Source organism: Schistocerca serialis, chromosome 3 (assembly GCF_023864345.2).
Source record: "Schistocerca serialis cubense isolate TAMUIC-IGC-003099 chromosome 3, iqSchSeri2.2, whole genome shotgun sequence".
In the NCBI taxonomy this organism is placed as follows: domain Eukaryota; kingdom Metazoa; phylum Arthropoda; class Insecta; order Orthoptera; family Acrididae; genus Schistocerca; species Schistocerca serialis.
This window is the reverse complement of record NC_064640.1, coordinates 216,865,761-216,887,021: the sequence shown is the minus strand read 5'-3', so window position 1 is coordinate 216,887,021 and position 21,261 is coordinate 216,865,761.

The window sequence follows — 21,261 nt, the reverse complement described above, 5'->3', positions numbered from 1 at the left end:
GAATGTTTCCGCTCAGAACTGAATGTGCCAGGGATCAGACGATTTCAGTTGCCACTCTGGTGGTTCATAGGGGCGCAAACATGGTTGCAGACTGTTTAAAATGAAGACTAGAGATATGGTTGACCGTGAAATTCAAGTATCAATGTATGAATTTGAATAGCTCTTCTTCATGCCCGCAAAATACTGTATTACTCGGAAAACCAAACTGGTAACATGGGCACAGTGGCAGCATTGTTGTATTTACACTGACATGAAGGGAGGGGAGGTAGCAACAACGTATATTCCAGTACTCTTACAATTGGAGCTTTATGACACACTACATATCTTTAAGTGCTACTGAATGTAGTGCACATTTAGAACAAGAACAGAAACATGATGTACTGTATTTCTCACATAAGCTGCTCATGACACTTGCTGGCAGTATCTACAAAACTACCTTCTCCAGTGATGACGCTACTTTCCATAGTGGTGTTGCTGATTTGTCGTCTGTTGTTTCAGTCAAGGATGATAACGCCAACTCTTTGTTCAAATCCATGCTTACTAATTTTACTACATTTTCAGTCTCCTCGTCCATCACAGTGTCACACCTCCAGTAGACATCACATAGTTTTTTGGTGTGATACACAGACATTCAAGTCTTCTGATGTCACAGTAGTAAAAGCTAATATACCAACTGTGAAAGCAAATTAACCACATAGGCTAGTAGATAACGCTTTTGGGTAGTAACGATGAGGTCCCAGGTTAAATTTTCACTGACCACTTGCGAATTTGTTGTATCAGGATGGTCTGCGAGGATGTCCACACAGTCTTGTGAGGCCAAGTGAAACGCAGCTTGAATATAAAAGCAGCGACACTTATGCACAAGTCACCAAAATAGTGTTATGCTGAAAGACTTGCATTTGAGGTTACCATTCGAAAGCCATTTCCTTTCAGCTACTAATAGAGTTGTTTTGCAGAATCAGCTGTCATTATAGGTCCCTACTTTACACCCACTGTTGCGAATGGACATTGCACCACCACACAGACACAAATTTGAACGAAGTGAACAGTGAAAGAAAACAGGCACAAGGGAGGTTTGAACAAAACTCGCCCATGGGGAAATTCAGTACCATAACCGCTTATCCACTACGCCGTTTCTCTTCCCAGCTGCTCTATATTGCACTTCTCGTCCTTGGACCGTTCATTGTTTCTACTTTTCTTTTTTTCCACAGTCCAGAACACTTTCTTCCTATTTTCATGATTGAGTTGTGTTCAGTTTTTGATGGGCTGTCTGCTGGACTCTCTTACCACTAAAGCTGAGAGTGGTGCGATGGAGAGTTTCTCTTGTAAGAAGTTTGCATATCATGTCAGAAATGTTGAATGTAAAAAATAAGAAGTTTTAAAAAGGTGATAGTGAAGAATAAGATCATATAGACTACCACCAAGCATGATTACTCAATAATAGTGAAATATTTAGATGGATAAATTTAATTAGAAATTGTAAACATCAAATATAAATGGCAAAATTAAATAAAATAGCATTAAGTAAACTGTGGTGTCACCGCCAGACGCCACACTTGCTAGGTGGTAGCCTTTAAATCGGCCGCGGTCCGTTAGTATACGTCGGACCCGCGTGTCGCCACTATCAGTGATTGCAGACCGAGCGCCGCCACACGGCAGGTCTTGAGAGACTTCCCAGCACTCGCCCAGTTGTAGAACCAACTTTGCTAGCGATGGTTCACTGACAAAATACGCTCTCATTTGCCGAGACAATAGTTAGCATAGCCTTCAGCTACGTCATTTGCTACGACCTAGCAAGGCGCCATTACGAGTTACTATTGATATTATGAATAATGTACCGTCAAGAGCGACGCTCATCATTAATGGATTAAAGTTAAGTATTCCACCAGCTACGTCCGTGTTTCTAAAGTCTAATTTCCTTGTCCTGTTCCAGACCTCACGCCAGCCTGCGTGAGCTAAAACGCGTGCCTTTCGGCTTCCTCTAGTAAACCGGTGTTGGCCCACAACATAAACGTGATGATGAAAGGGACATTATGAGTTATGGAAGACATACACTACCATTAGGGGCTTATAGCTTACTGTAGATGTATTGTAAATAACATATCCATCACTAGTTTTATATATTTCATTAATCATTATAATTATTTGTACATATTTCATTTATTATTATCATTATTTGTATATATTTCATTTATCATTATCATCAGTATGTATATATTTCATTTATCATCATCAGTTCTTGCATTATATTTAATTCATTGTCAGTGTGCGTATATTTCATTTATGATTAGATGTATTTATTTAATTTATTATCATCACAAGTTGTATGTATTTCATTTGTCATCACTTGCGTTGTATTTCATGATGGATACCTGGATTAATTTTATTATCGTCAATATGTTATGTCTATTCAGAAATATAAGTTGATTTTGTGTAAAAATGCGGTGCACCGACTGTGTCAGGCGGTTTGTGGACTTATTCAATAGAATTTGTAAATTTCGATGAAAAATGTCTAAGAATGAACTATAGTCATATAAAAATTTGTCATTTTGGAGATTGGGGTCGAACGTACATGTCACACCTACTGCTAGATTTAAATTACTTTTTATTAATGGACATTACCACACGTTTTCAGTAAAACAGAATGCAAGTAGTCGGTAAAATTTAGCAATGTTCCTGTCTTCTTCACTAGCCCCTAAGGGAACTTTTATACTAGACTTTGTACTCTCAATGATACTTCAGTTCAATTAGTTACATGTTAATTGCATCTGGAATAATTTAACCCACAGTAATATGTTAATCAGGTTTCAATAATGAAAACAAGAATCTGTGATTTTAATTAGTTGCAACTGTGGGTTCCTGCTGAAACATTGTGTATTGTATCAACTAAACGAAATACCTTTTAGACTTGTTTCTCAAACTTTATTATTACTTTATCGACTGAACTCAACGTGACTCACGTCTCCCTTATCTTCATAGAAGAAACATTTACATCAGCCACCATGAGTTGCTCCTAGAGTGCGCTCATCAGACGTTACCAGGTAGCGTCACCAGAGAACACCAAATTCGCATCAATTTACACCTGCAGTTGCGATTGGTCCTTGCGTCTTTCTAAGCTGCCGTACTCACGGCTGTGAGTCATGGTGCCCTCAGATTATCCTTAGACTACTCTGCATTCACACTAAGGTTATGCCAGACAGGGCAGTGAGATCTTAGGAACATAGCATGAATCCAATGATGACTTCATGAACCTAACATGACACAAGTGCTACGATGACTGCTAGTGAATGTTGATAACCAGTACTAGTGGAACAGAAAGAGAGGCTGCAGAGAGACAGGATACAAAGTTATATATGCTTTATATCGAATATATTCTAAATAAATATATTTATGTTTTAATCATTATATAGTGTTTTAGAGTGTTTACCCACCTTGTTACACAAGCACACAGCAGTTATTTACTTATGAATGAAGGCACCAATGTTCGTATCCTCTGTAGTAGTTGTACTAGTGTTTAAAAGGGGTGATTAATTGAACAGAGTTTGCTCATTCAGAGTTAGATATGGTGATACATACAACTGTTTCTTAATTTCGAATATATCTAACTGACTGAACTTTGTACCCTTTCCCTCTCTGTGTGGTATTTCGACATATGTTATCTATTTGTGGTTTTCGTTTAAGCAATGTTTGGTAAAAGATGAATGTGGCTTCTTTTGTCTCTGGCTTATATGGTGTTCTATTTCAGATGACCAAATAAACCTCACTTTTCAGGATGGCTGGTTGTTTACCATTTTAACTGAGTAAGCATCCACCTACTGTCTGTGGAACATAGAAAAACATAGACAGTTGCCTTTAAAATGTCACTAATCCCACTTGAAATTTTACCTATAAAAGATACACTTCACCGTTTCCATTCCCATCTACTTACATTGTTCACTGCGTGCAGTAAGTATCTGGCTTGCATCTTCTGTTTCTTTCATTGATAATTTTGTCGACAATATTTTATTCAGATTCACTATTTGTGGCTATCGTCTTTGTTGCACTAAGTCCCTGGTCATAGTCTTCTTGGGGCCTGGGGAAAGAAAGGGATCAGAGGATTATCTGGTGAAATGGTGCATGTTTGGAAGTTGTTGGATGTTGAGAGGAAGCTAGGATGGATGTGTCATTAAAGAAGTCTTTCCAGTAATTTTTAAAGTTTTAGTTGCTATTTTCTGTATGTAAGTTGATATCTAGGAAATTAATGGTGGAACCCCCCAACTCCACCCTTAATGATAGTATGTCACTGATTCATATTTTCCAAGAACTTCTGGAGTTATCTAGTGGAACCATTCAACATACAAAGAATATCATCGAAATAGCTATACCGAAACACAACATGATTTGCCAGTGGTTCATTCTAAAGAAAATCTGTCTCCCATTAATCCATGAACATTTCTGCTGACGTGGGGGATAAGGGTGAGCCCATTGCCAGACTATATGCTTTCTTATAATAGCGCCCTTGAAAGTAGAAATAATTTTGATTTAAACAACATTCTACCCCAACAATTAAGCTTAGATGTTCTTATGGATTAATGTTGCGTACATATAATGATTGTGAGACAAAATCTACACAACGTTTCATAACAATCCTCGAGAATGAGCTGTGTACATCAAAAGAGACTAATTTCGAATTTGTTGGAATGCAAACATCTGTTAACTTGATAATAAATCTAAACTGTTCTTAATGCTATGTTTTCCTTTGAAGTCCACTTTTTTCATCAAGATGGTGTTACCCTTCCTTGCAATATGGTGGAATGATGCTTGTATTGCAGATACGTCTGGTTGTACTGGCATTTCTGATTTGTGGAGTTCTGGTAGGCAATGCAGCTGTGGAGCCCTAGGATTCATTTGAAGATTACTCTTACAAACTTATTCACAAAAAAAAGTTGGAGCACATGTTTACTAACTGCTTAGTCTGATCACTATATTTAGCTGTTAGATGTTTCTGTAGTTTTAATAGTTGCACTGACTGGATAGATTGTTCCACTTTGCTTGTGTAATCTGTTTTCTTCAAGATCAATACAGTCCCTCCTTTATCAACTGTAGTCACAATCAGATTACTGCTTTCAGTCATAGCTTTTAATTTGGAAATTTGTGGTAAGGTCTTATGGGGCCAAACTGCTGAGGTCATTGGTCCCTATTTTTACACACTACTTAATGTAACTTAAACTACTTTACGCCAAGGACGACATGCCTGAGGGATGACTCGAACCTCCGCTGGGGGGAGCCACGCAGACTGTGACAAGACGCCTCGGACTGCACAGTTACCCCGTGTGGCCATAGTTTTAACTTTCTCCATAATAAGAACTCTATGTCCTTCATGTACTGAAGCTGTTGTTGTGTCTGTGCCTGTTTAATATCTTCTGCACACTGTACTTTTGTAGCTATATCTTTCCACAGAACTAATTCTAAATGTATTCTTGGATAGTCTAACACTTGGAGTTTCGGTATCTTGGATGAGATGTACTTGTGGCCTTTTCAAAATAAGTTTTCTTCTGATTCTGTTGATAAGTTCTTAATTCTGGCTGGCTCTTTTGAGGTTATACCTCTCGCCTTCACAGACATTAACATTTCTAACTTCTTCTTTTGACAGGAAAATGCATTATAAATTATGTTCGAAACTGTTTCTATAACTGTATTGTTCAGCCTGATGAATTCACACGGCTGTAGCTTGTGAGTAAGCTGCACATATACGAATTTCAAGTGCATACTCGTATTATCACATACCTGATACCAATTTGACATTTCTTGTCTTATCCATAGTTTTTCTGCTGACTTCTTCACATATCTCATGGAAGCTTCATTCCATTTGATTCTGATGGTAACATACTCTGGTGTTATTTTGTAATCCAGGCACAGCTTTTTAAACCAAATACATTAGGACGCTTTTGTCTTCTTAGGAAAGAATCACAGTTAATATTGGTTGATTTGCATTCTTAATCTTTTTAATTGATTCAACTGTGGGTACTTTGTGAAAAATGATATACTGTATTAACTCAACGAAACACTTTTTCAACCTTGTCTCACAATATCATTACTGTATGACCTTGGTTTCGGGTTGTAACCCCATTTTCTAATATGTAACCGATCTCTGAGATGGGAAACAAGCAAATATAAACATATCAACTTCTTAATCTGTCGTTTCTTGCCTTAAAGTATAAAAGTTATACATGTTGACAATTTTGACACAGTTGCATATGAATTTTAGAAAATTCATAAAGACAGCATTTGCAATAACTATGAGCACACATACATTGATGTAAAGTTATGTGTACATGAATGGGAATTTGAGTCACTATCTATTTATGAATGAAGGCAACAATGTTCTTCTCCTGTGAATAGGTTGTAACATTAGCCAAAAGGTGTGAATAATTTACCTGAGTTAGCTCACTCAATAGTAAATGCAGGGGTACACATATGTATTTATTAATTTCTGATATTTCTAACTGACTGAGCTTTGCACTCTTTCCCTTTAATGTAGGACTTTAAACATTGATCATGAATTTGTTGTTTTTGTTTAAGCAATGTTCAAGAATACTGAGATACATTGTCCTGTCAAAGAAGTAAGTTACAACAGTTATTGTCATAGAACGAAATAACTCTAACCCCAAAACAGCCAATCCAGTTTTCAGATGTAATTGTGGACTTACTAACATTAACTGTACCAGGACCATAAGAAAAGTTAATATCAAAATGCCACAAATACGTCCCAGGCATGACAACAAAACACCAAGTTTTAGACCAAGTAAGAGTAGATCTAGACTGAGCCCTACAGAAAAATGTAGTACAGTGTATAGAAGAAATGAAGAAGGCACAGCCATAACAGCAGCTTCAATATAAGAAGAGCAATGAGTTTTCGATCATGGAGAAACTTAAAACTAGCGAAGGGTAGAAAGATGAGTCAGTTCGTAATATTAGAAATTAAGAAACACATGTATGTAGTCCCACATTTGCTATAGAATGAGCAAACTGAGCTCAGAACTTAGATAATGTCACAATTTCTACATAGGAGAAGAACCTTGGTGCCTTCGTTAATAAATAATGATACAAATTCTCATTCCACAGCAAGTACCTCTACCCAATGGATGTTTCTTCACAGTCCTATTGTATTCTGTAAAATACATATACAACTGTGTCAACATTGTCAACAGAGGTAACTTTTATAGTTTAAGTTACGAATCGATAGATTACAAAGTTGACTTGTTTATACCTTCTTGGTTCTCAACTTCAGAACCAGTTATGTACTAGAAAATGGACTTATAACCCAGAACCTAGATCATACAGTAATAGCAAAGCTTGTAAAATAAAGTTAAAAAAGTGATTCATTTAGTTAATATGAAGAATTAGTCAACTCAGTACATAATTAAATGTGATAATGGACTCACAGAAAACTTCACTGATTCCCACTGTAGGATAATGGCAAAATTTTATTCACTAAATGGATACAAAAACTTGATACATAAAGCACAAAATATTAAAAGAAAATTGTGGTCCCTGTACCACTGAAATTGTTGTTTAAGTCCCAGATAGCAGCACCATATATGCAAATGAAAAAGTGCACCAACTACAAATGTGAAAGTATAACACTGTTTTGAAATATCAGAGAAACAAATGAAACACTATTATCTGATTATCTCAACATTCCCACTTCAGTTACTAAATGTTTAACACTTTCACTGTTTTTTGTCTTTGAGTTCTTCAGTGCTTCTATTGAGAGGCTTGGTCAGAATACCTGTTTTCTGTTGTTGACAAGGCCACCACCTTCTGTCTCTGGGAGTTCCAAGCTATGGTGGCTACATTGTTTAACAACAAAGCTTGTGGTTGATTTTAGAATAAGAGTAGGGTACCATATTCCGAAAACCCAAAAAGAGGACACTCCCAATGGGATTGATCAACATGTTTTTAGGATGGTTCTTGACTGTATCTCAATAAGAGTTTAGAGTAAGATAAACATTGCTGATGACATATCGTGTATAGTGGTGCTACAATGATTTTTAATAAAAAAGTAGGGTTGCTGTTGCTCTTACCTGTGGCACAGGTAAGTTGGGACGCTTTTCGGGCTTAAACAATAAAGTGCAATTGCTGTAAAACAATGACTGTCATGTTCCTTTTGAGATCCCTACTAATAAAACAATGTTTCTGTGCTATAGGTTATATTTTGAAAGCCGTGAAACTTTTGTTTCAGCTTAACAAATATGTTGATTTAATGGGTGAGGAATGTGTAATTTAAAGAAAATGTAGGTGGATGAATAAACTAGTTCGCTAAAATACGTGTACTGCACAAGATTAAACTTTTAAGTAAGAATTGGCGCCAAGGAATGCAATCATTAGAGCTATGTCTGAGCATAAAATGATCGAAACATCGAATGTAAGCAAATAACAAATGTAATTCGATAACATCAGTAAAAGATATATAAACTGTGTATGATACAAGGTGAAAATAAAAATGAAAAGATTTAATTACTGAAAATAAAAAATGTGGACATTAGCAGAAATTGTAAAAAGGTTTGCAGACGCTATATTAAAAGGCGAAAGTTCAGACATGTCTGTATAAATAAGGATATGTTGTAATACTAAGTAAAAGATTCTCTTGCATCTTCTGAATCACTAAAAACAGGAAAACGGATATCCCTGCTCCTTGGATAATATAAGCCAGACAGATTGTTCCAGTTTAGTACTTCAAAATTCTCTCCACCTCATTCCAGTGTGTCTTTTAGGTTTTTCGAGGTACGGACAAGCATTATGCACTGCATACATGATATTCAGTTCTGCTTGCCACTTAAAGGTAGAGCAAGCTTCCAACAGCTTCACGGTATGGAGTATTCATAATTTTTGAGCTGAGTTCCAGCTGAGAGTACATGTGACCACAATCAGTGGGTACTGCCATGGCATTGACATTACCCATATAATACCATTCCAACCAAGATCTTACCTGTGTCTCTTGATTTAAGAAGACAGAGAGACTGCTCTATTTGCAAACCAAGATAGTCGCTAGCACCACCTCTTGTTACATTAGATTCCAGCTCCAAATCATCCCACAACAGACTGATTATTTCTCAAGACTCCAATACAATTGGTCCATCATCAATGTGAGACTACCATTTTTGTTCGCAAAAACGCTGGGATCTGCTTCTGTTGTTATCAGGCCGAATTTTTTTAACACATGGATGAATAGCTGGTTCCATAGTGCAGATGTTTGTTTGATTCCATACACAGTTTTCTTCTACTTGCATACCCTTTTGGTATCATCCAGGGGCCTAGCGGTTCTAGGCGCTACAGTCTGGAACCGCGCGACCGCTACGGTCGCAGGTTCGAATCCTGCCTCGGGTATGTATGTGTGTGATGTCCTTAGGTTAGTTAGGTTTAAGTAGTTCTAAGTTCTAGGGGACTGATGACCTCAGAAGTTAAGTATCATAGTGCTCAGAGCTATTTGCTATCATCCTCAGAGTCTTTGGGTTGTTGATATATCTCTTGGTACTGATTTCACAGTATAAAAATGCACTTGCGTTTATCAAACTGCCTCATGCCATAGCTTTGGATGCTATGGAACATAAAATTATTCCTATTACCATTGGACTGAAGGTTTCTGTATAGTCCATGCCTCTATCGAAATACTCTACCAACAAGACGAACTTTGAATCTGTACACAGTTCCATTTGTTTTCCTCTTCACTTTGAATACCCATCTATTGTCAAATGTTTCTTGGTTTTCTTGGGGTTGAATCATGATTTAAGTTTCATTAAAGGGGCATAGATTTCCTCTTGCATGGTCCACTTGCCAGTTTTCTGAGATGTCACAGTCCACTGCGTCTGGGTATAAGGCAGGTTCATGACAGTGTGTTCTTTACATTACGATTGGCATATCTAATAGGCTTATTGATTTTTGCTCTGTCTCGTGGAAAACTTCCTATTTGGTTCATAGATTCTATGCAGTCTTCGTTGACATTCTATTTAGTACAATTTCAGAATTTGGTTTTTCAGGTAATTGGATTTCTTCTTCTTCTGGCTGATTCAGGCTTTCCTCTTGAGTGGGCTGTTCATCTTCAATGGTCTCAGATATTAGGAAACATTCATCTTCTTTCTCTACAATTTTGTCAAATTGACAATCCTTGTATAATTTTCCCGTGAAAGCACCAAGATAACTTGACCTTGGCGAGGAAACCAAACATGATATCTTTTTACTTCTGTGTCATAACCAATCAGATAACCTTTCTCAGCTCTGGAATCCCTTTTCTGCCATATCTCCTTTGGGATCTGTGTAAACCATCTCTACAAATATCCTGAATTTGGACACATCACAGTCCAATGCAGTTCATAATTTGTGAGGTGATTTCCCATCAACATTGGTTGTATATGTTCTGTTCAAAGTATAAACTGTCATGTTTATGGATTCAACCCGTTATTATATTGGTAGCCCATTTGAGTGAAGCATTGTCCTTGTAGTCACGACCACAGTTCTGTTCTCACATTCAGCTGTGCTGCACCATACTGTTTGGGACTGTGGAATACTGAAATTTGATCTATTATCCCATGACTCTATATTATTTTATGTAAGTCTTGACTGATGAATTCTAGTCCACTGTCAGTTCTGATCACATTAATTTCATGTTCAATTTGTTTATCACTGTTGTTATGAAATAATCCAGGTGTCTGATCACTTCAGATTTATTTTCGCCCTGGATATAGTCATCTTTTGACAAAATAAAGTACCACAAACCACCAGCTGAATTAACATGCACAGGGCCACACAAATCACTGTGAATCAGGTCACCTGTCTTTGTTGACTTCGAATCACTTTTGAGGAAGGGCAACTTGTGAATTTTGCCCACAATGCAAACCTCACATACGTTCTTATCTTCTTCATTGCACTGACTTTGTCTATCTATTAAAATTTTTATTACATGGGGAAAGATTTGGTGTGTAAGTCTTTTGTTTCACATTTTGTGATCTGCCTTAGGAGCTATATTTGCCCGACTAATGTCATTTTCTCTCAATAAAAGCTTCAACATGTACAATTTGTCTTCACAAACGCCCACTGCAACAACATTATCTCTCTTGAACAATCTGCATGTTGTCTTATCCTCAAGCGAGGGAAAGATCTTCTGTCTGTGAAATAATAAGTAGTCATGTCGCTTGAAACATCATTTTTCAGTTGCACTATTGCTGCTAGAGCAAATTTACGTTTACTTTGTTTTTCTGTCTGTAAATTGAATGTAGTTTGTTCCATATGCAGCTGAAGATTCGAAATTAAAAATGTGTAGCTTTGGCTTCTCTTCAATTGCTGCTCCATCAATTTTCTGAGCTGCATTGTGCATCTTTTTCCATGTTGTAAGATACTTTTCATATGCCTGTAAGTGTTGAAGTGTTTAGGCCGTCGTTATGTGTTAGTGTGACTGTTTGGTGTATGTCAGTAGACAAGATCCAAAGCTCCTACGACACTTGAGGTTATACGTAGTTGAAATCTGCAGGCCAGTCATTGCTTTGTATTTCTTCCAATGTTCCTTTCCATTATCTTAAGGTTACATTTTCACTTGCACCTGGTAGAAATAACCTCAAAGCTTCTTTCTCACCCTCGTTTTTGGTGCTGTTCCCAGTATTCTGTTTTATTTACATCACAAAAAACTCCTCGCTCAGTGACCTCATATACGAGCTGCTGTAAAACAGCACTGATTCTCACTGTAGGATAATGACAAAATTTCATTCAATAAACAGATACAAAAACATGATTCGTAATGCACACACATTATAAGAAGAAGGCAGTCTCTGTACCACTGAGTTCACTACAGAAGTCCCAGATAACAGGACAGTATTAGCAACTGGAAAGTGTCCAAAATACAGATGTGAAAGTACAGAACTGTTTAGGCCTATGAATATCAGAGAGACAAAAAAACATAACATTTTTAATTGATTATCACAACAAAATGAATATTTATATAGCTTATTTTAACTTTGGTGCACTCCGTGAGATGTCCTCATCTACCCTTCAGAGTAGGACTACACTACTGTCCAAGAATCAAGAATTAAGAATTTTATTCAGCATAGATCATTTTACAATGATATTGGCTTAGTCATACAGGATGTACTAGTACATAAAGAATAAAAAATAAACAAGTGTCAGTACATTATAGAATACACTTCAAGCATGGCAGTGTACCAAATTACACCAGGATAGCTTCTAAAAGTTAATGCAATAAGCTATACTATAATCTAATGTAATACACTATTGAATTGTTTATTGTATACACTATGTAATAATACACGATTAACAACAGCACACAATAATATGTTTAACTACAGACAACTATTAAATTCCAATATCCTCCTCAGACATCTCAAAGAATTCTGTAATGTCATAGAATGCATGAACTGACAGCCATCTATACCACTTAATTTTAAAAAAAATTATACCTGTAGACTGAACATGAATTGGCAGTTTATTGAACATTCTGAGTGGGTTAACTTTGTGGGAATTTCCTGTTCTTTCTAATCTGTGGCGCTGTATGTCTAAATTACCCATAGCCCTGGTGTTGTGTTCATGTATTTCCCCTCTGGCAATAAATTCTGAAATATTATTTTTAATATAGAGTACAGACACATAGATGTATAAATTTATAATTGTGAGTATTCTGAGTCTGGAAAAAAAGAGGACGACAGAGCTCCCTATGACCTCTTTTATATATTATGTGTAAGACTTTTTTTTGTAATTTCAAGATGTTCTTGATGTGAGGGGAGTGCCCCCATATAATCAGACCATATGAAATATGTGACTGGAATAGCCCAATGTATGTCTCCCTAAGGTATTTTAAGCTCGCTACCTCCCTTAGTTTCAAGACAAGGCGTGCCACCCGAGATATTTATTCAATTAGAGTCAATGTGAATACCTAAGAGTTTTACTGATTTACTGCCTACTTCATTTGATGTTCCCATTAAAAGTTGTTGGGTTTTATCAGGATTGCACAGGTGATTATTGGCTGCAAACCAGTACAGGGCCTTATCATGTGTTTCTTTTGTTAGTTTATTCAGATCTGAAATGTTCTGATGTGTGATGAGTAGTGCTGTATCGTCAGCATAACACATGACACGGTGGGCTATGTTTTTAGGTAAATCATTAATAGCTACAATGAAGAAGAAGGGTCCAAGGATAGACCCTTGTGGTACACCTGTGCTGATTTCCATTATGCAAGAATTTACATCCTGACTGAAACGAATTGTTTTCGGTTACTGAAATAAGAATTTATCATAGCTAAAGTGCTCCCTCTCACGCCATAAAACTCTAGTTTCCCCAGTAGTAAGTCAACAGGAATGCCATTGAAAGCTTTGCTTACATCACATAATACCAGTGATACTATGTTATTGTTTTCAAAAGGTGTTAAGGTTTGGTCCACGATTTCCAAGATGGCCCCTGTTGTGTTTTTCCTTTGCAAAAACCAAACTGATTGCTACATAGGATATTGTGTTTTTCAAAGAAGCTGCTTATTTGTGTGTATCAGTGCCTCAAATATGTTTGAGAATATTGGAACAATGGAGACTGTTCTGTAGCTTTGGGGAAGATGTTTGTCCCCTTTCTTAAAAACTGGGACAACTTTTTATACCTTTAGTGCATCTGGAAAAACTCCAAATTCTACACATTTATTAAAAATAAAAACTACTGGTTCGGTGATTGAGTGTATTGTCTTTTCAATTATGTTATTTGATAACCAATAACAGTCCATACTTTTAAAACCTGAAAATTTGTATAGGACTTTTATAACATCAGCAGGTGTGACAGCCCTCCATTGAAATACCAAGTTAACAGACAGTGGTGTTCCAACAAGGTCCATTGCAGATGAATTTGTTGCTTTAATACGTTATTTATTTCTTTAACTGAGTTCAAAAAGTATTGATTTAATTCCTCAGGTTCAATCAGGGCAGTTACTATGCATTTTGGTGTATTCTCTTGTTTTATTATTTGCCATACTGCCTTGCATTTATTGGGAGCCCTTTCTATATAGTTTTACACTGTTTGCTTTTTGCCAGAGGAAGTTCAGATTTGTAGTATTTTTTGCATTTCAGATATGACCTATGAACGTTCACATTCTGTTCTGCTCCTTGGTTAGCGGCTTACTTATGCATCTGGCACAGCATATGCATGTTTCCTCTAATTTCTGCTAGCTCTTCTGTAAACCAGTTAGTCATTTCTCTTGGATATATATTTTTTTTACTGGTGAGCAAGAATACCATAAAACTGTATGCTTTTTGAAGAAGTTATCAAAGGTAATTTCAGCTTCCCTTTTTCCAGACTGATTAAGTCCCAATCTGCACTTTCTAATCTATCAACAACCATACTTACGTATTCTTCCTTTTGTCCTCGTACCATTACTACTTTAGGTTCTTCAGGTTTAACAGGCTGCCTCTTACAGAGTGTAAGGAGTAGTGGCTCATGATCTGGAAGTCCACTTCCTGCAAGTCTGACTGTAAAATCTTCCCTATGGAAATTCACAACAATATTGTCTATGCAGACATTCTTACGTGTGGCACAGTTATTTGTACAATAGTGGTCTAATGATCTTAGGATATTCAAAAATGTCCTAGCAACTGGCCTGTGTGTGTTTACTATTTCTGTGTTGAAATCACCACATATAGCAATTCTTGTTTTACTCTTCAATATCTTTTTAACTATTAATTCAGATTTTTCAATAAACAAATTTACATCACCATCTGGCGACCTATATAGACTAACTACCACTATATTTTCATTCATTACTTTTACACCACTAAACTCCCCATCTAGTTGTGAGGAGTACATAGATACATCAATTCTGGAAAACTTTATTCCTTCTTTGGCAAAAATTCCAGCACCAGCATTCTTTCTCTGTTTTCTACATATCATGTCTCCCACAACATACCCTTGGGGAACAAACATATTTAGTTGTTCTTGGGTTAACCAGTGCTCAGATACACATATAACATCCACATGCTCAGTGTTACATAAATGTTGTAATTCAAAAATCTTATTTCTAGTACAACATATATTAACTTGTAGAAAAGTAAGTAGTTTGTCTCTATGTGTATTCCTCTGAGAGCAATTTGACTCTATATTTGAATTTGTAGGTTCGGTTTATCTCTTTAATCTTGATGCACTGTCACCATCTGTGTTATGATAGTCACATATCTGTTCATCCACTTGAAGACTCACTTTGTTAACAGTTTTCTTTTGTGAAACCATTGCTAATCCCACCAAAAATCCTCGTCCCTGGGTTGTGGTTTCTTTCTTTGGGTTGACTGGCATATTCCACCTGTTGATATTCTCATTCCTTGAGCTTCAGTTGCTCTTCTTCTTTTTGCAAGTAGTTCTCTCTTCTTATATGGCGTCTTCTTTCCTGCAACATCATTAACTGCTTCTTCTAACTTCTGCACTGATCTCTTGGGTATATCTATTTCTTGAGTAATTGTCCTCTCCGCACATACAGAATTCTCTTTTAAGGATTGTGCTGTTATTTGTGCTGGGGGTGTGTTAGTAACACCCTTAGATGGCTTTCCTTTTTGAACTGCATTCTGTGTTGTGGTATGCACACTGTGTTGTCAATCGTGTTTTATGTCGGATGCCTCAAATCTGCAGTTTTTACTCATTTCTTTCTCGGCTGATTCTCGCTTCTGTAGTTCGTTTGTTAGTACATGTATAATTGTTTTCTAATACGTAAGTTCCCAGACGGCCGCGGTGGCTGTACGGTTCTAGGCGCTGCAGTCCGGAACCGCGGGACTGCTATGGTCGCAGGTTCGAATCCTGCCTTGGGCATGGATGTGCGTGATGTCCTTAGGTTAGTTATGTTTAAGTAGTTCTAAGTTCTAGGGGACTGATGACCTAAGATGTTAAGTCCCATAGTGCTCAGAGTCATTTGAACCATTTGATCCAACTTAAGTTCCATTTTTACTATTGTGAGTTCATTCTTTAACTTTTCGCACACACACGTTTTTAACAGGTCTGTTTTGATTTCGTCCCTATGGTCACCTTCAGAACGAAAACAACCACTATGTTTCCAGCTTTCCACTCTATTCGTTGCATGTACACACGAGTAATGGAATTTCCTCTTACACTTTGCACAACTCACCCCTTTTCTTGTTGTTTTGTTACAGGAACACGGTTTATTCCACGCTTCCTTACCTATTTCGTGAATAGTATTCAAATTTTACGAACTGGTTGCGGCCATTGTGCACGAGTTAGTAACAAAACACAATATGTCACTGCTCTTTCAACAGATCGCCGTATTTTAAGTTACTTTTAGAGAACAAAAACTAATCCAGATGTACACTGTGTACCTCAAATGTATACCATTGCTTTCGTTCAACTTTGAAAGTACTACAGCCTAGATTCACTCAGAGGAGTGACTGGATAGCTCAGTCAACTAAAACACTGAAGGGTGATTTCAGTTTACAGAATGAATACATTGTTCACTTGAGAGGAGAGCTATAGATTGATCCATTAAATTTCAGGTATGCGGCCGCGCAAATATTAATTCTTCCACTGATATTTCCACTCGATGAACTACAGTAACATCAAGTATTTAGCATCCACCTGTTCCTTTTGGGATTCTATTTTCAAGGAAGCTACAGAAATTAGATTAACCAATAACTTAATAAACAGAGATAACGGTTTTAATTTCGATAAGGCAAGGAATCCGGCTCTTGGTGTAATGAAATTGCAGAGAACTTGTCAAGGTGTTACCGCTGCCAAACATACATCAATAAGCGGATCGAATGTCTGAACGCTTTTACATCAAGTGGCGCGTGTGTGAGTGTAGGCTACCTCTCTGCTGTCTACCAGCAACTGTGACCCGTATGCACAGTACCGCCGCAGTGGAGTATATAAGGCCTCACATGCCACTTTGCCGTCAGTCTTGCGACTCACTCTGAGTATGGGTGGACGGTACGCAGCCGAAATATTAGTGGAGGAAGTAATATTTGCGCGGCTGCTTGTCAGAAATTTAATGGATCACTCATTACGCGGCGAGAAGTTAAAAATATACAACTATAGACTGGTTTCACTTGAAAACAAAGATTGAATAATTCAGTCTATATGCTAAACCACAATGAATTGTGTCGACTGTTGTCATTCAGTTGCTCCCACAGAGTGGTTTCACTTGAAAGGAATGACTGAATAATAATCCAACCAATACACAGTACTACAACTGACTAACTTGATTATTTTCATTTGGTTGCTCCAATGGATTTTGTTTCACTCAAAAGAATGAATCAACAATACATGAAGCTAAAAGCAACTGAATCGACTATTTGCATTTGGTTACTTCCATAGGCTTTCTCGCCAACAGTCTTGCTGCAGTGGTAACACTGGCTCCCATCAGTTTACTGAAGTTCAGTGCTGTTGGGTTTGGATAGCAGTTGGCTAGGTGACCGTCTGGGTCTGTCGGGTGCTGTTAGTAAGTGTGGTGCACTCAGTTATTGTATGGCTAACTGAGGAGCTACTTGACTGAAAAGTAGCCGCTCCAATTGCGAAAAGTGACAATGGCCGGGAGAGCAGTATGCTGACCACATGCCCCTCTATATCCGCATCCATTGATGCCTATAATCTGAGGATGACACGACGGTCCGTCGGTACCATAGGGCCTTCCGAGTTTTTAGACTGATTTCACTCGAAAAAAAATAGATGAATAATAATCTAACTTATACGTAAAACTGCAACCATCTGAATCGATTGTTTTCATTCAGTTGTTCCCATAACCTGCTGTTACTCACAAGAATGAAAGAATAGTCTAACAAATACGTGATGCTACAACCGACTGAATTAAGTTTTTAATTCAGTTGCTTCCATAGACTCGTTTCACTCGAGGGGCTGAATTAATAATTTAACTGATATGTAAAACCGCAACTGAATGAGTCGATTCTTTACAAGCAACCGACTTTACCAATTGTTCCCGTAAGTACCTCTACACCCTTCAACATTGGTCACAAGGAGTCGGATAAATTCTGCACTTCTCATTATCTCACTGAGGACAGTTGCACGCCACTGACCCAATTTCCATTCCTAGTGATGATGATGTTTGGTTTGGCTCTGAGCCTCAAATGGCTGGCTCTGAGCACTATGCGATTTAATTTCTGAGGTCATCAGTCGCCTAGAACTTAGAACTAATTAAACCTAACTAACCTAAGGACATCACACACATCCATGCCCGAGGCAGGATTCGAGCCTGCAACTGTAGCGCCTATAACCGCACAGCCTCTCTGGCCGACGATGTTTGGTTTCTGGGGGCATTCAACTGCACAGTCATCAGCGCCCGTGCAAAGTCCCAATGTTTACACAGTCCAATCTAGCCACTTTCACGAATGATGATGAAAACACAAACACCCAAACCCTGGGCAGAGAAAATCCCCAACCTGGCCGGGAATCGAACCCAGGACCCTGTGATCCAGAGGCTGCAACGCTAGCCACTAGACCAGGAGTTGCGGACTCCATTTCTGGTGTTCCCTTGGCCTCGTCCTTTGTGCATTGACGAGGGCTGGCCCTGGACCATCCTATGGACAGACGAAGCTCATTTTTCTCTGACTGGTGAAATGAACACACAGAAATGCCGATTGGGGGATCTGCACCTTTACTAATTGAGCATGAAGTTCCTCTTTATGGTAAACGTGTCACCGTACGGTGTGGCATCATGGCTACATTCATCATTGGCCCATACTTTTTTGAACAGTTTGGCGCTCAAGGACCAAAAACGTGCAGTGTGACTGGCCAGCGTTACTGCAATATGCTTCGCCAGCATATCATACCCATCCTATAGGAGAGAGACGCATTGAACTCAACAGTTTTCATGGAAGATGGCGTCCTGTCGCACATCCCTCGTGATCGAATTATCAGCCGATCGTTTCCAAATGCTTGGCCAGCACTATCACCTGATCTCACACTCTGTGATTTCTGGTTGTGGGGCTACCTGGACAGGATTTACCAGGGGAAGGTTCACACATGCTGATCTGAAGCGCAGCATATCAAGAGAGGTAACCAGCATACCTACATACATGCTTCTTTCTGCTGTGCAGAATGCAGCCCTGTGATTTCAGACTCTTCTGTACACTGATGGGTGCATCATATTGAACCCCTTTTGTAGCACTAATGGTACCCATATGTAATGGTATGATTTACCATAGTAGTACATTAAAAGTGTTTCAGTTGCATCCAGTCTGCATTATTTCTCTTCCCCATTATTGTTACAAAGTTTGGTACTCGTACAGTAATTAGTTTCTGTGTTATAACGTGTTGAATACGGATAGTTTAATTATAACCACACATTATATATCTCTTGGAGACACCAGAGCGAGCAGCGATGCATGATGTCAGGAGGCAAAGTCATACCATACTAATGAAAGTGGCTAATGGAGACTTCTGTCTCTAGAAGACGTACCCACATTACAGACGTGAGGACGGTTGCCATACACGCCAGTAGAATTGGATGTTAAATGGGTAAATCTTACATAAGGCTGAAATAAATGCTTGAGTGTAATCTGCAACACTCAAATCCATTTGTGCAGCGCACGGCACGAGTTTCAGGCATTCTGAAACATCCTATTCGAAACACTCTCGAGCTTTCAAACAGCTGCTTGAAGGTGATTGATGACCTTTACTTTTAAACTCATCTTGCACAGTGACATGGCAGCAGAAGTCTAGCTGTTGCATTTCGATTGATTCCACATATTTCAGTCACGTATAAGATCTCTGTTTTGGTGCAGGTCATCCCCAGAAGGTGCTGCTCCCACCAACACTCCTTCTCCATATCAAACAAGTGATGTCAGGCAATCATTATGTGGTAATCAACAGTGTACCAGTGGATGAATAGCATGGAAAAGAACGTCGATGAGGGATAATGTACTGTAATAAGCACCACAGTTGATAATGTGATCAATTTTCCGTAATTCCAATGCCAACTAACGACACGACAGCATGCTTCCCAATTTCTATGTCATCACTATACTAGCCCTCCATTACTTTGCGGGTACCATATATTAGATTGCGAATGTAGGTACATGACTGTGCAGTACATTCATTCAAGGCTAATTCTCGAACACATACACCAAAGTATACCTGACAGAATCCCATACCGACCTACACATTTCTAGCACTTCGATCATAGTGTGTAATTTACAATTACGGTTGCCACTCTTTCGTTAAGCGAATGGGAGTCACAGAACATTCTAGCGTTCTTAGGATAAAATTGTAGATTGAAATATCTCCCTGCATTGTCTTTGAACAAAAATCTCTACAACATTATCCTGGATATAATTTGCAGGTGATTGGAAGTAGGACAGTACTATACCTACACCAGTCCTACTCATGATCTCTCCAAGATCTCTCCATATGCTGTTAACGATCGCAAGTAGATAGTCTTCTAAGTCACACACAGAACGTGCTATTGTATACGAGTCATGCTGTGTCAGCCAACAAATATCTCACAAACAGTTGCTGTATAGTCTTTTAATAACATTCTACTGTATGTCTATTGAGGTAATAGTGATATATGCAAGTTGACTGCACCTGCAACCACTTAATCTACAGTTGGAGTGTGTTTGATCTGTTTTCTATGTGTTGCAGACGGCTCCCATGACCCAGTCCTTTAGCTGGTGGATCCAGCTTCGAACAGAGAACGCATCTCTGGATGTAACACGTCATGTATCCACCTTCGAATCCATACCCATCTGTGACGTGCTGTATTGTGGATCTGTCTCTGAACATTGCTCTGGATATAACGCATGGTGCATCCACCTGCAAAACATATCCTGCACATGGCATATTGTGGATCCACATCCCAACATCAGTCCAGATATAACACATGGCGGATGCATGCTTGAACACTAACTTGTGTCTACTCTGGGTAGAGCAGAGCCATCTGCCTCTAAAGTGACAAGGGTCTGAGCTAAGGGATGATAGAAAGTAGATGGACTGGCGTTTTGAGAGTGGTTGCAACGAGGTATGATTTGATGGTAGACTGAAAATACAATCTAGAGAGAGGGAGATGTTGCTGCAGGTCACTTATCATGCATTTAACCATTTTTTCCTCTTGGGGCGTATCAGTTGTGTGGTATAACCAGTGTTCGACTCATACACAACGACCGTTCAATAAGTAAACCACACCTTTTTTTCTCAGAACATATTTATTGTTAAGAGTCAGATTTGGTGAAAATATACATCAGCATGTCTTGTCCATGTCCTATTTCTCTACATAGTCTCCATCACCTTCTATGG